Source organism: Clytia hemisphaerica, unplaced genomic scaffold, assembly GCF_902728285.1.
Source record: "Clytia hemisphaerica strain Z4C2 unplaced genomic scaffold, Clytia hemisphaerica genome assembly, whole genome shotgun sequence".
NCBI lineage: Eukaryota > Metazoa > Cnidaria > Hydrozoa > Leptothecata > Clytiidae > Clytia > Clytia hemisphaerica.
This window is the reverse complement of record NW_027103866.1, coordinates 23,001-38,481: the sequence shown is the minus strand read 5'-3', so window position 1 is coordinate 38,481 and position 15,481 is coordinate 23,001. Positions and strand designations below refer to the sequence as shown.

General features: G+C 35.3%; 1 long non-coding RNA gene across 1 annotated transcript; it reads right to left on the bottom strand.

Annotated features, from left to right (window-relative positions):
* Positions 1–14,661: 14,661 nt before the first annotated feature.
* Positions 14,662–15,481, bottom strand: LOC136808316 (uncharacterized). The gene is made up of 3 exons (XR_010846862.1): positions 15,391–15,481; positions 14,880–14,975; positions 14,662–14,719 (listed from the first exon to the last, which is right to left on the bottom strand). It is a non-coding gene; the product is annotated as an uncharacterized lncRNA (long non-coding RNA).

Below are 15,481 nucleotides of genomic sequence, written 5' to 3'. Positions count from 1 at the left end.
TAAACTGAGGTGATTTTTAGATAATATAAATAGAAATTTTTGGAGAAGATATAATCCAAAAAGGACTTTGTGGTACATATGGTCAAGCAGTTGGTACAAGACACTATGCCTGCTAACTACTTTTTCGTAAGATGTTAGTAACACCACCACCCTTGGTATACTTAGTACAGTTGGTACTAATTGAATTTTGGGTCAAGTTTATATACACCACCCTTGACAAAGGCTTTTTTTTACTTTCATAAATATTATAAAATCAGAGAAAACAAAATTTAATATATCTTTAATGTTTCAATTTCCCATCTCAAATTACAACATTTGAGAAAATCGAATTTTTATGGCAACCAACAAATCGTTTTTAAGATTTAAAAAAAATATTTACGAAATTAAAAAACAAATTCAACTTCCTAGAATTTTGTTACAATCCGGGGGATTTAGGCAAATGGAGGGTACGGTACGTGCCGCCCTTAAGGGTACCTTTTTGGATTTCCAAAGTCCTACTAAGGGTTGGAAAAATAGTCCGCTTGCAACCCAGTACCCCCGGGTTAAAATTAAAATACGGTCTTTTTTGAACATTTCTTCTCAAAATCCTATTTTTCACGTTAGTACTTAGTTAGTACTAAAATTTGGCAATTATTTACTGCTTGACCCCCCCCCCTGCTGTGATTGTTAACCCAATTATATGTTGTTACTTTGTGTTGTACATTGATGTCACTGTACATCGATGCAAAATGAAGAATAAAAGAGACCTCCAATTTGTTATTCTCATCGAAGGAAACAATTTTTAGCCCATCTCTAAAGAAAAAGAATAAAAACATTCATGCCCATGCCAATATCCATATATACTTTAGTTTTTTAACCTTTTTTAACATCATGCCTATCCTTTCATATTTCTATAGAAATTTTAGATAGAAGATCCTGCAAAACGGAAAAAGAAAGAAGATGAAAAGATTGGGCAGCTTCACAGACTGGTAAGATTTATGGTATGGTTTTTGATGTAAGGAAAATACTGCATGTGATTGTAAAGTAAGCTAGCCACTATTATTACTATACCAAATTAAATTCGTGTCTTCTCAGGTCTTCTCTGTGTCAACCTAAATTAGATTAAATATTTTCTTTAGTTTGTTATGAGCCAGGTCAAGATTTATAGGTGAACATGAAGATGAAATATAAATTACATTTTTAAATCAATAAAATTATCAAAATATCATTTTTAGCCTATCCTTGACAATTTTTAGATCCTTCTCCTTTGGTTTAGTTTTAATCCAGAGCAAAGCATGTAATATTCTAGTTAATGATATCGAAGTTCTGGTGGTTTGGCTTTTATTTAGGTTGTACAAATTTCAGAATTAACAAAAATGCCTGTAGTTGTACTTGCACTTTCAGGAGGGAATATAGTGGTCTCAGGTATTGCGTCTGCATTGTTTCTCCTTATATAAATCTTGAAGAATATTAGAGTTTTAACGAACGATTTCTTTCAGAAATACAACTGTAAGCTTTTTTTAGAAGGCATCTTGTCTCTACTTGGTTCTACTATTACCCTCTACACAGAGTTTCTGCAAGATGCAGAGGTGTGAAGCAGAAATTTGAGAAATGTGCAAAGGCTGATTCTGAACATCTTCCCAAGTCAAGTAAGGTCTTCTACATTTAATCTCATGGTTGATTGAAATTCGAATGACATTTTTGCTTACGTTAATTTGCTTGCGTTTCCATGACATTTTTTAGACTTCTTTTTAAAGTTTCAGATTAATTTCCAGTGTTAAATTGACGTCTTTTATACAGAATTATTAGAATTTTAATCCAAACCATGAGATTACTAGTACAAATTGGGTTACTTGGAACATTTTCACCTTTTTTCTTACCACAGAAACAGTAAAATAGTTGCTCATTTTATTTCCTCTAAATAACCGACATTACTTTAGTAAACAACCCTTCGGCAAAAGCTACCTAACTTAGTGGATAGATTTTCGTGAGACATTAAAGCTTGCGAATTTTTTTAACGCAATCCTCCCAAAAATTAATCTACTTTAGCCCCTTAGGGATTGACAAGAAACGAAATTTCTTGCCTTCGAATTTTTTACAGATAATAAATATTTGTTACATAGTTTTGAATCGACAGTTTGAAGAGTGAGCTGTAAATCGCTATGAAGAGAATGTTGCGCTTGCAAAGAGGTTGTAGTTTTTAAATACATCATCCAAACATAGCTATGCACGTAGCAGCTTAACTGAAGCTGAAAAAGAAATTGCAGTTATTTTCCTCCCATATTTATCAAAACAATGACAAAATTTGTCGTTTTTGCTGAATCAGCAAAAAAAATATGTAAAATGTTAAGTTGGTAGAAACAGAATTCCTAGAAGTTTTGCCGTTACTCATATTTAGAATTTATCGATGCTGATTCTAGGGCCCCCAACATATTGGTTGTTTTTTATGATGCTATATATTTCACTCATCTTGCCTTTTCTGAAAGGCCTTAGGTGTGACTTGTTTCCAATATCCAAGGAGCTAGAATGAGTATGCAATCTTTATCTAATTTTGTCGCTTTAATATTTTCTTCAGCAAAAAATTTATTATTTTGAATCTCTGCCTTATAAACTATCAAAAATTTGTCTATCAAAAACATACTCAATTTTAACATCATTTTTTCAAAATACACAAAAATCGTCAAATGCTGATAATTGTAAAGGTCAGAATCCTCATTTTGATAGCGACCTACGTTTTGGGGGTCATATACCATAGGGTGATATGTCACATGTTCAACAATCCATTTTTTCGACAACCCACTTGTTCGACAAATTCGTAAAATTGTCGAACAAGTGGGTTGTTGGAGGATTGGGCGCCCACTTGATCGACAACCCGTTCGACACCCAATTGTTCAACGCCCACTTGTTCAACGAACTTTATCGAACAAGTGGGCGTCGAAGAAGTTGTTCGACAGTGTAGATGGATTTTTTTTCACAAAACCTTTTTTCGAGTTAGCTAACTCGAAATTTATTTTTTGCACACAAGTTTTCGAGTTTTCACCATCTGAAAGGCTTAGATTACGGAATTTATTGTGCAAAACCGCGTCAAGGATTTTGCAGCGGGAGGTCTGATGGTAGCCCAGCAACCTCGTTTCCTGCGTATTATCAGCTTTTTTATGCTTACTGATAGCGATAGATAATACCTTGGTTAATATGCTTGCCTCTTTGTAAGACTAGAACATCCGAGGGACTTTAAAGTTCTCTCTGTTGCCTGCTGATTAGATAAATTAGATAAATGTCTGCAAACAGTCGACAGTATTAGCTAAACAGCTCGTGCAAAAAAAAAGTAGGTCGTATTACAGCCGGCAAGAAACTTGCCGAATGAAACCGTAAAAACAAAGAGAACTTGTCCAGGAACCAACGGGCAACAGAGTTGCAAATTAAAAAAAGTAACGACTCCAGTGCACAAGAACCTGCAGGCCCCTCACCAGGCTTGACATATGCATGAGTGGGTGTCGCTTTAATCGCGTTTTTTCTTTGGAGCTAAGCTGGGGCTCCCAAGTCACCCCCAGCTAAACATGCAAAGAGTTCCAACGACGATATTTATTGCATGCATTAGGTAATATAGATGTTTAGTATCGATAAAAAAGAGAGCATGCAGAATTTAGGTGTTGGAATGGTTATTGCTGGGAAAAAAGCGGAGGTCCAGCCCGTAAACTCTTTTTTGATTTTGATATTTCTTATGTTTATGGTCTGGTTTACCTAGATCGTCTCCATTCCGATCTGAGGATGATTATGCGGATATTCTGATTGGTTGGGTCCAAGCGAATCAGAGATGTGAATGGTGGAGGGCATATAAGAAATTATGCAAGCCGACTTGAAGTGTCCGCCTAAGTATTTGGATGGATCGGGCGGGCGATCAGCAAGGCTGATTTGCAAACATCCCTGATTTTTCTTCTTTGAAGCAAATAACAATAGAATCCCTAATTATCTCCCTTGGGTGTTTTACCACGCATCCAAATAAGAATAACAATAATAGTAGGGAAGAAGTGGGAAGATCAAAACATGGGAATTTTTAGATGTTCTGGTTGTTATCTTTTAATCTTCTTAATGACTTGGTTGCATCGTGTAAAGAACTAAAGGTACATCTTTATTTTGCTTCAATTCTTCTTTTCTGTTAGCCTGGGAATCCAAGCGTTAAACTTTGTTCACAACAGTTTAGTTAATGATATTTTTGCTGCTTGTTTAATGCTTGGCGCAGGTAACTCGCCTTCAGGGAGATTTTTCCCTGAAATGCAGGTTCGGCCTGATTGGCGAGCTTTCGGCGTATTACTTAGTAGTACTTTTGCACGCATTTTGATAATTTCGATGCGCGCGCATAATTTATAGAAAAAGCTGACTCTGCAGAAAAAGGAAAACAAATAAAAATGAAAATATAGATTCATCTCGAAACAAAATGGCTGTTGGCTGGAAGTCTGGAACATGTGGCTGATGTTTTGATGTGGTTTTTAGTAGTTTTGAAAGTCTTTAGAGCTTGTGAAAGAGTTTTTATGGTAAGTTGATTATGTGTGTTTGCCTGGGTTTCCAAAGTTCAGAAAGTCTGTCAACAAGGGTTCACACACAGACTGTTTATAACATTCTGTGTCAGACTTATCTACCTGCACTAAGCTCTATAATCTTAGAACTTTGTGAGGTGAGGTATTTTTTGTTTTTTTCTAAGATTATGAGCTTGGATTCCCAGAATACTTTTTTCTGTTTGCCAATTTTGTGCTGTTTTGGGTTGGAAGTTTTGTTTTGATAATTTTACTTCTCCAAAATTCACTTTGCACTTTCTGTCTAACAGACTTTCCACCACAATGTCTATATTTTATGGTCAATGCTGCCATTCTAAATTGATTTATCACTGCTGGGATACCATCTTGAAATTATACATATCATTATGTGCATATATTTATTTGCAGCCATGGGATTCATGCAGGAAAATCTGTCAACAGGGGTTTACCTGATTTCTAGGTGAGCCAAGCTCTATAATTTTATAACTTTGTCTGGCTGAGGTAAAACTTATTTTTTCTTGGATTTTGAGCTTGGATATCCAGGCTAGAAGAAGGATAGTTATTTTGTGTTTTCTAGATCACTTATAAAAAATTTGTTTTATTATTTCAACATAAAACACTAAGATTTCCATACTTAATAGTCAGACAGAAGCCAAATGTCACAACAAAAATGAAATCCGAATGAAAGCCCGCATTGTTAGAAAAAGAACGCTAGGTACATTTTCAGATTTTTAAATACTTTCTATGATTAGAGAAGGAAAAAATACTAAAATATCTTTATAGATCTTAAAGTCGTATATCAAATGCCTACAGAGGATAATAATTATAAAGAAAAAACATTCCAGCAAATCATAAAAGTAAACAAAGTCACCTACATTTTCCCGGTCGACACCGCTTAGGCAGCCATTTTTAATTCATTTTCAAAATATCTTCAAAATACCGGCGGAGCGATCCAGAGATCCCGAGATCGCTAGAAATCCCCTTTCAGATCGCGCAAAAAAACTAAGGAATAATTAGTTAATAAAAGCATGAATTATTTTAATAATTTCTTTAAACCAATCATATAGAGTAGAGTTTGTTACTACAGCAATAATTGATAAATACGGATAGTTAGAACAGCAGAAAGAACCGGAAAAAATTAAATATGCAGAAAAATTACGAATGCAAAGTGACACGCGCAAAGCTGCCTGCCTATTTTCTCTTTTCTTTTATATCTTTTCGAATGTAATTAACGACCCTATTCATTAGTAATATTCGAATTCTTTTCAAAAGAAAACATTGAATTTCTAATTATATGACTGGTTTTATTTAGGTTGCGTGTTCTCATCCTCCAACTGGGTTTTCTTTTTTTGTAATAGCCTGCTTATTTTTGTAATACCGCGTAGTCATAAGATCTGCCGTATACTATCTTCGCTTTCTGATTTGAATGATAGCGCTGCGATAGGACGTCAGAGGGAACCCCTCGAAAGTTTTCTGTCGGCGCATGCGTCAACTTTTGAAATAATTTAAAATTGCGCAATATCTGTGGTTGTTTAATTAAAAATAAAATGGCCGTATTGTTTGTCTTTAGATAATGTTTTTATCTCAGTGAGAAAAACCACGGCTTAGTTATTAATTTTGACTAACTGCCGTTCAAAACAAAATCTAATTCTGAGAATCTGAAAATTTATGAAGCAATTCTACAGTGAAGATCTTAAAGAAGAAAACCAATCTAATCACATTGAGAAAATAATGGAAGTCTTTCATTTTGCCATTAAGAAAAAGTAAAATTCGATGCTGTTGCTAATATGTATACTCGCTTTCTTTTTCATACGACTGTCCTCTTATAATTATCTACTTTATCTTTTATCTACGTTGGAGTGCAATTTCTACGCTAATACGGCAAAAAGTATATTGAATAAAATGCTCTCTCATTCGCTGTGTTAAAAACAAAATAGAGAGTTTCGTGGTCGCACAGCTTTTTTTAAATAATATCCTCTCAATATGTTGATTTTGTTTGAGATATAGATCTTTAGTAGATACAACCAAGGGGATGTAAATAAACCTTCGAGAAGTCGAAGGCAAAATGGTAGATAAGATACGGTAGAAATGAACGAAGAACTTAGTCACTACAGTAGGATCAGTGGTAAAATATTAAATTAAATTAAATTAAATTTGGTGATTAATTTACACTTTTTGAACAAATGTTTTGGTTTTTACATCTGAAAACACAAGCGAGGAAGACATTTTTTGTTCATTATGTTTTATATACAACAGAAAAAGTAAAAACACTTATAAACTAGCAAGTAACTTTCGCTATGATGCTCCCGATGACAGGCAGTGGGTACAGAAGCATTCCAAATTGATTCAAAGTACAACCAAACAACAGGAACATAACATGAAATATCCTTCAGGAATTTCTCAAACAAAAGGAGTGTTAATGTCAAGTTTGTGTACCGTCAACTGCTCTAAAATGGGATTACTTGAGATAACATGGGACGTACTGCTTTCTGGTCAGCTTTTTCTCTCTATCGTCACATCCTCTTAAACAACAAACAGATTTCCTTGTTTCTTGGACAGTACAAAAAATATGATTCTGTGGAGGTTCGGTTAAAATGGTTGCTGTTTTGGTGTCCCATTGCACAAATATTGCACAGCTCCATTAAAAACGCAGACAATTCATTCCAATTCTTGGTCAACATTTTGAAGTCAAAACTCTCTTGTCATTAAAATGTTATAAAATATTAAAATGAAGTTTGATGATTGGTTGAACAGCTGCTATCTTTGTGTGCAAACTCAGCGTTCTTGAAACAGCGATTCAGACCTCGTAAAAACATTTAATGTCAATCTGGCTTTAAAACAGTTGACGGTACATCCAAAGTGTAAAACTACTTTAATGGTTAATATGGTATATGTCATGGTGAATGAACGAAGGCTGGAAGGCAAAACCATAAAGCTGAAATATTAGATAATTTGTAATAAATATCCAGGTGATGTAAATCAGACTGTTTGATTACCGTGAAAAAGGGTAATCACTGGAGGGAAACTGGTATCGCCTCAAAATAGTAGAGCTTTCTGGTAATAAAATTGTAAAAATTCAAAAGTCAAAAACATTTAATTTACACTTTAGCTTAGACAAAGTGCAGACCAAGAAAGGTCTGCAGTTTGGAGGCAATGTAAAGTTTCCCTCAAAGTGAAGTTGAATTACTGTTCAAACGACCCTGCCGATTCCCTGGACTCCAGGTATTTTCTTGTGGCGTGTCCAAGGATTTTAACATTACTTTTTGAGAATTACTCCGAACTGAACACATGGTCTGCAAGACGTACCTAAACAATAGTCCGGACTATTGAATAAGTAATTCCACCAGGAATAATTATTAGCATACCTAATTCCACCAGCTTAAATTATGATATACCTCCATACTTCAGTGGATGCAAGTGAAACCAGCGGGAAATTAGATATTACCTACAGATAAGATTGTTCAAATTGGCACACGGTAATGTTGCAAATTTTCCTGCGCGGCGTACTATAAAGTATTTATACAACTTTAGGTTTTAATTTTCCGTAATACGGAACAAATGATTTCCAGCCCACACATCTTGGGGTAAGTGATTTATGCTGGTGGAGTTACTTATTCAATAGACCGTCGTGATCGCCTAAAGGACTATCGGATGATGATCACATGGGCGTCAATTTCACCATCCCTATTCTGCCCGCTTTCATGCGAGCTTAGTCGACCGTGCGTTAACTCGTGACAACACGCTCACTTACAGGGGCGTATGTAGGATTTTTAGGATACCCTGCAAAAAAGATTCAGCTATATATAGTGATCCAGCAATATATAGTGTCTAAGGAGGGCCCACCATGGTTGGGCCCGACGGGGCCGAAAATTTTTGAATTTCGACCCTCTAGATTGGCTAAAACAGCCACCTTTTTATGCCCAATGTACCATAAACCAGAGATAAAGAATTAAAATTCATTTCATTTAAACACAAAATGAAGCTGGTAAAACTAAGATAGTTTTTTGGGTTAAAGAACCTGTTTTTTGTTTTAAGAACCAAAAAAAGAGTGGCCTCTAAAATATGGAAAAAATGAAGGAAAGAGAAAGGAGGTGTGAAACATTGGCAATTCATTATATTTATATCAATGACAAAAATCATAACTATCATGAATTTTTTAAGAACTTTTTGAACTTTACACAAAAAAGTGAAAAATTATAGCAAAATAATACTATAGCACACAAAAGATTATACAAAAATCTTTATCTGATCGTGATAATAGCAATAACAATAAAAAATTTTTAAGATAATTTTGATTCTTATTATGTCAAATTTATTTATCTTATTGCTGCCTAAGGTGACTTAAATAATTTCAAGCAGATTAATAATAATAGCCTTCTGCCATTTCAAATGAAAATTTAGAGAAACTACTTTATTCAGACTGCTCAAGAAAAGAGTATTTCATTAGAAAATTGATTAAAATGATGCATTAAAGTATCAAAAACTAGAATTTGTACTGAAGCTGAAAACTCTATAGTTGGTTCATCATGAAATTGTAGTCTAGCCCCATTCTGGTGTCTCGTTTGGAACTGTTTGCCAAATCAAGTAGGGAATCCTGTACCAGGGGTAAAAAGCCCAAAATCTGAATTGAAAACAAACCATATGTCATCAGAAACCCATTTATTCATTATGTACATAATGCAGCATGTTTTATGTTTAGTTTGGTATCAAAATTCAGTTGTTGTGTTATAAATTTTATACTATATACATTATGCTTCCAAATTCATTTGCATTGGCAATTACAGTACATGTCAAAATCAAATCAAGATGTACTTTCCAGAGATGATTTACATGACAAATATTGATATCCAGTTTACAGGGAAAATTTTGAATCCAAAAACTTCCAAGAAACTAAATGTTAGGTACACATCATCATTGTGATTGAATTATTCCAGTCTGTTGTTTCCTTTAAGTTAAATATGGTTTCTTATTAGCAGATTTTGTCAGTGTTTACAAAGATTTCGTACCAACCACGTGAAGGTGCAAAATAATCTACGGACAGTACGATGGCAACTAACCTGAAAGTATATGATAAAGAGGGAATTAAGATCTTTGCAAGCTACACCTACATTAACAAACACAAAACAACAAAATTTAAGTCAAATGACAACTGGACAACCAATGAAATTAATCTTATATAATAACCGGCTGACTGTGGGTAACCGCCAACCGCAATGCTTCATGAGCAAATCTACTGAACTTCTTGGATGGTTTTTTTTTGGTTCTGAGAATAATACTTACAATTCAGGAAAATTTCTGCACACGTGCAAGGCATCAAAGTGTATCCATCAAAGAATTTTTGCCCACAAGATCGAGAGAAATGGAACTGTACAGGCAATTTCCATTTGGAAGAGAACTAAAACAAAATAGAGAAATCATTTTTAAGATTGTCGTGCAGTTTTTATGACCAGTACTTGACTGGCAGGTGCTAGCCCGCAAACTAAACATAGTCAAATACAATCTGTTTGTGTACCTCAAAATAGTGTGCGAAAAACCCACACAGCTCTTTCTCTCCCCAGAAAAATTTTTTAACCGCCCAAAACATATTAAAAACATTAGGGTGTCAAGGTCAGAATCACAAAATTTTCAATGTTATTTTTTTCTCTTATTTCAAAATGAAATCACAATAGGTTGGTTGTTCCTTTAACTCTTAAATTGCCACAAATTTATCTCCTATCGTCAACCTTTTCTTAGCCAGAGTGATTGGCCAAACAAACAGTAACTATGTACCCCGATTGATCAAATATCTTATAAATATTACATGATTGGCCACTCACTCACCACTCACTCACCACACACAACAAGTGGTTTTGTTGATTACCAAAAATTATGAAAAGTCATAGGCCATAGGCAGATAAGTAGAGAAATAGGGCAGGGGGAAGGGAAGCAGTTTTTCCTGCACTTATCAGATTATAATTGATAACATGCAGGCATGAAAAATAATAGAAAAAAATACCACATACCTTACAGATTTGACTTTTCTTGTTGCAATGGATTTCAGAAGATAACCATAAAAGGAAAAACAAAAATTGAGATGACGTTGATGGCAGCCCTCAGATGACGAATTTGGAGAAGATCGAAAATGTGCAGGCTTCAAATTCTTCAGAATTTGCGACAAAATAGATAAAATCAGGACTGTCTATTCTGTTTTTTCTTCTCCAAGCATCTAAAGCCATTTGACGAGTCTTGACTTTTAACGTTTTGACACTAACAGCCATCAAATCCCGGGCAAACCCTGCATTTTGACCTCATCCAGGTCTTTCTGCAAAATTTTGCAGGGTGCAGGCCTGCAAAACTCTTTTGTACACAAAATCTAAAATACAGACTCGAATTCACGCTTCCTATAACGCGACTTAATAAACAGTTTTCTTATATTTACAGCGGACTTTAAGTCAGTAAAATAAATCTAATGACACTAACGAATGATCCGGAAAAACAACTCCAGGTAGGCTAAAAACAAGCTGCGACAAAAAAGACTCCGGAGCATACCCTGCGAGTGCATGTTTTGCAGGGGTGTCGCACCGCCCCTGCACTTATCCAGCCGTGTGGTTCACTTATCTGGCAGCGCAATTTGTTTGTCTGGGGATAGAAATATTTCTTTCGTTCGACAGGGTCGTCTTCGATCAGGTTCAGTAACCAAACAACACCTATAGGCTATAGTTTGATTCTGTTTGATAAAATTTGATAGTTCAATTACGAAAATTTGGATCAATTGAATTCAATTGACATCGCCTGGAGATAAACAGAAGGTTCGTTAATGGTGGTATGTAAAGTTTTTTCCAATTTCTGATAATAATTACCCAAAAGTAACAGTAAAGTAACTGACAGACTGATGCCTGATTATGCAACAAGGATACAAAGCAAAAAGAAATTCTTTAAAATAATATTCAATCATACAACCTATCTGAAACATTACTTTTGATAAAATAGTATTATACTTGCTATCAAAGTTGCAGAACAGTATATGGGATTATACATTCTGCTTTCTGAAACCAAACTGGTCCCAAGTTGCTTCGTTGCTTTTTGCTGTTGTATTCCAAGCTATGACTTTGGAGCGCTAAAGACACTAAATTTCTGTTCACGCGGTGTTGTTGTTTTCCAAGCTATGCCTTTGGCGCGCCGAAAACGCAAAATATCTGTTCGCGAGGTCGAGCTAGCTTAAAAGCTCACCACACGGCAATCTTTTAGATGCGGACACTAGGTTATATCGTCCCGTTTTTTTTTCTTGAACAATTTTTCGCCAGCTCGATCCCCAGCACGGCCTCGTGAAGCAACATAGGCTCCCTTCAGGAGCAAATAGTGATTTCTTTTTAAAAATAAAAGTTTATGTTCAACTTTTATGTTTGTTTTTTTCCTGCCACTCTAGAAAGAAAAATTATGGTGTCAGCCCCTCTAATTATGCGAAGACCATAGTTATAGATTAAAAAAGAGGGAATCTGATTGGTTTTAAATTTAAATTTGGTGTGACAGTTAATAGTTTCCGCTACATAATATGTGGGTTCCACTGGACTCACTATTTTTTCCCCATCAGAATTAGTAAATACAAACAAGAATACAAATAAAAGCACGAACACTTGGCTAAACGCTTTTAAAAAGATGGGAACAATTTCGTGAGAGCATAAATAAATACGAACCGTATAAATTGAATAATGTATTGGAAAGATTTTATGCCGAGATTCGAAAGGAAGATGGCACCGAATATGAACCAGAGTCACTCAGAGTAATACAGGCAGCTTTGCATCGTCATTTAGTTGAACAAAACTATCCAAAATCGATCATGTCAGATGTTGAATTCGTAAAAATTAGACGTGTTTTGGAAGGCAAAGCTTTATTGAGAAGAGAAAATGTCACGGGAAGCTGGTAAACTTGGTGATTCATCTCCTTCGTCACTTGTCCATACCATGTGGTTTTTTAATGTCCAACATTTTGGTCAGAGAGGACAACACGAACATTCTACAATGACAATAGAAAATTTTGTCAGAAAGATGAATCCACTGGAGCTGTTTACGGTTCTAGGAAAATTGCCCCCGAGAAAATTGCCCCCCGGAAAACTGCCCCCCGGAAAATTGCCCCCTAGGAAAACTGCCCCCTAGGAAAACTGCCCCCCAGAAAATTGCCCCCCAGAAAATTGCCCCCTAGGAAAATTGCCCCCCGGAAAATTGCCCCCCCCCCCGCCATCTTTTTTTCCACTTTTTATAAAATCCAATGAAACTTCAAATGGCCATTGTAGCTGTAAAATTAAGTAGTTTTGAATTACTCTTAGGGTACCTAGTAAACGGGGGTCAGCGGGGGTGGATTGGAAAAAAGGCTAAAACAGCATAATCCGTACAAAAAAGAAGTTTCAGATTCCGAAAAATTGATAAGCGGAGGAGGGGTTGGATCAACAATGTCCTGGGTAGAAAATTTTCGAAAAATAGATTATTTTGGTGGGAACTTTTTTTGGGGAATACTGTAATTAATTTTTTAACTGTGGTTGGAATTAATTTTAGCGAATGACAGCGCAAATCTGTTCTATTTCATCTTATTTTGAGCAACTTTGTTGAATTTCAGGGGTTATTTAGCCAAGAAAACTGAAATTTTAATTTTGGTGGGAACTTATTTTGGCGAGTTAGTAAAAATTAGTTTCCTTAGCTTAAGATAGCACGGATAGGGCGCTTAGGGTTAAGAAATGGGGAAAGATTTTTTTGAAAGTGATTTTATTACTCGAGAATCTTTCTCCACCTCATACAAAACTTGTAAAAGTCGTTTTTGAGGCGTCTTTTTTCTTTAAGAAAAAACTAAAAACTAAAACATGCAAAGCAGATCAATGGTCAGCGCGAGGAATATAGTAAGAATGAAGTTATCCATTCCATATGACCAAGAAATTTTGTCAAACCATAAAGAAAATACTTGAATAGCGAAAGAAATACAGTATAAGACACATTGAAATTGACTATCGCTAAACAGAGAAGCTTTCTCTGTATTCCATGGTTAAACCACATTATTCCTTATAAAAAGCGTCAACTTAATGAAAATTACGGCTGCAACCTGCAACCGTTGGACCAAAATATAGCCCCAAAATATTCTAGATCTCTTCATCCGTTAAGACGCGATCACGTAAAATTGCGTAATCCAAAATCTCCCAAATGTTGAAAATTGAGTTAGATTTAGTTTCGAAAGATGGAAAAATAGGGGGCAATTTTCCGGGGGGCAATTTTCCTAGGGGGCAATTTTCTGGGGGGCCGTTTTTCCGGGGGGCAATTTTCCTAGGGGGCAATTTTTCCGGGGGGCCGTTTTCCGGGGGCAATTTTCCGGGGGGCAGTTTTCCGGGGGGCAGTTTTCTCGGGGGCAATTTTCCTGACACCGCTGTTTACATCGAGTTTAGAAAATCCCACGAAAATTGGTCAAGGAGGACTACGTCCGAATCAATGAGTAACCAACCCAAAAGTGTTCAAATTGCCATCAGGCAGGCATGGCCGCCAGCGTGCAAGTCGAATTGAGGGGGCCAAAATGGGTGGGCGAGGAAGAAAATTTTCGACTTTTGACCCTTCTTTCACCCCTCTAAACGGTATATTATTACTAATTCAATAACTATGCTAATGATTCCTCTTCATTATCTTTTTCTGTTCAGAAAACCATCCTAAAGTAAAAATACTTATCCTATATCATATTATCTTATCTTATATCCTAATTTCCTTAAGAGCAAATCAACATAAAAGGGGTTGCGGAACGACCGTTCCGTTTTCGCAAAGCGAAGAGAATATTTTCTTGATTGAGATAAGTCTGATTTTGACATCTCTGCCTGATCTAATTTTTAACGCATTACGAGCAGGTCTGCGTAATGAAAAATACTCTGTTGTTTTTATTTCTATGTAAAAGAAATCGAGACTAAAAAAAAAGCAAACAATTTTACAATCATTGAATGATGCTAAAAGGTTTTTTATAACAGTTCTTTCAGGACATTATTATTATGTAATTTTCGTTGTCTTTGTCTTTTTTGTCATATAATAAAGATATACTAGTGCCTTTGGTATGTAGACGAATCAAATTGACAACATTCATTTTAACTGTACATCCTAGATGTATTTTTTATTCCATGAATAAATAAATAAGATAGTAAAATAATGTTTTAAATCAGTGAAAGGTTGTGTTTCTCGTGATATTCTTCTTCGCATCCCTTTCTCGATCTCCTGAAAGTAAATAGGGTAAAATATTGATATTACTATGTTTTTCAAATGAATATTAAACAAAGTTGTATCCATTTAAAATATGCCAGCACAATTGCGTCTTTGGTACTGTTTTTGGTTTAAATAAATTTAATGAAATGTGAAATACAGTCTGAACACTTACGAATCGTATACTGGTTCGTCTTTTCTCTTATCGGTAGATGGGTGGTGCATTGTTGATGGTACTAGTTGATTAAGGATCACAATTCTTGGCCAATATCTGAGAATAAAGATTAGACGTTTTTTTACCGCTTAAACTATTTCAACGCGATTTCAAATTGCTAATTAGAATTAATTGAGAAGAAAATGTTTTAAGCACAAGTTACTTGAAAAATTGCATCAATAGCAGATTACTCTGGAATACCTAATAAACGGGATGTTTGGAATAAACGGACCGGCAGGAAAAATTCTCAAAACTTGATAAGGAGGGGAGGGGGTTCGAATAAAAATGTCTTGTGTGGAAAACTTTTGAAAAGGATGCCAACAGAGCAGAATTAAGGCAAAAGAGTGTATATCTGCCGGTGAAAAGAGTCAACAAATCGAACCTTTCACCACACTTCAAAACATATAAGGGATGATAATAGCAATATCAAATGCAAAAGATAATATACATGAAAGAAAAACATATCTCTTACCAAGCACAATAAATGTGTGAATGCATAGGTATCCATTTTTTCGAACAAGTTGTCTCTTTTAATTCAGTTTATTTTATTTTGTTTCCCTTTC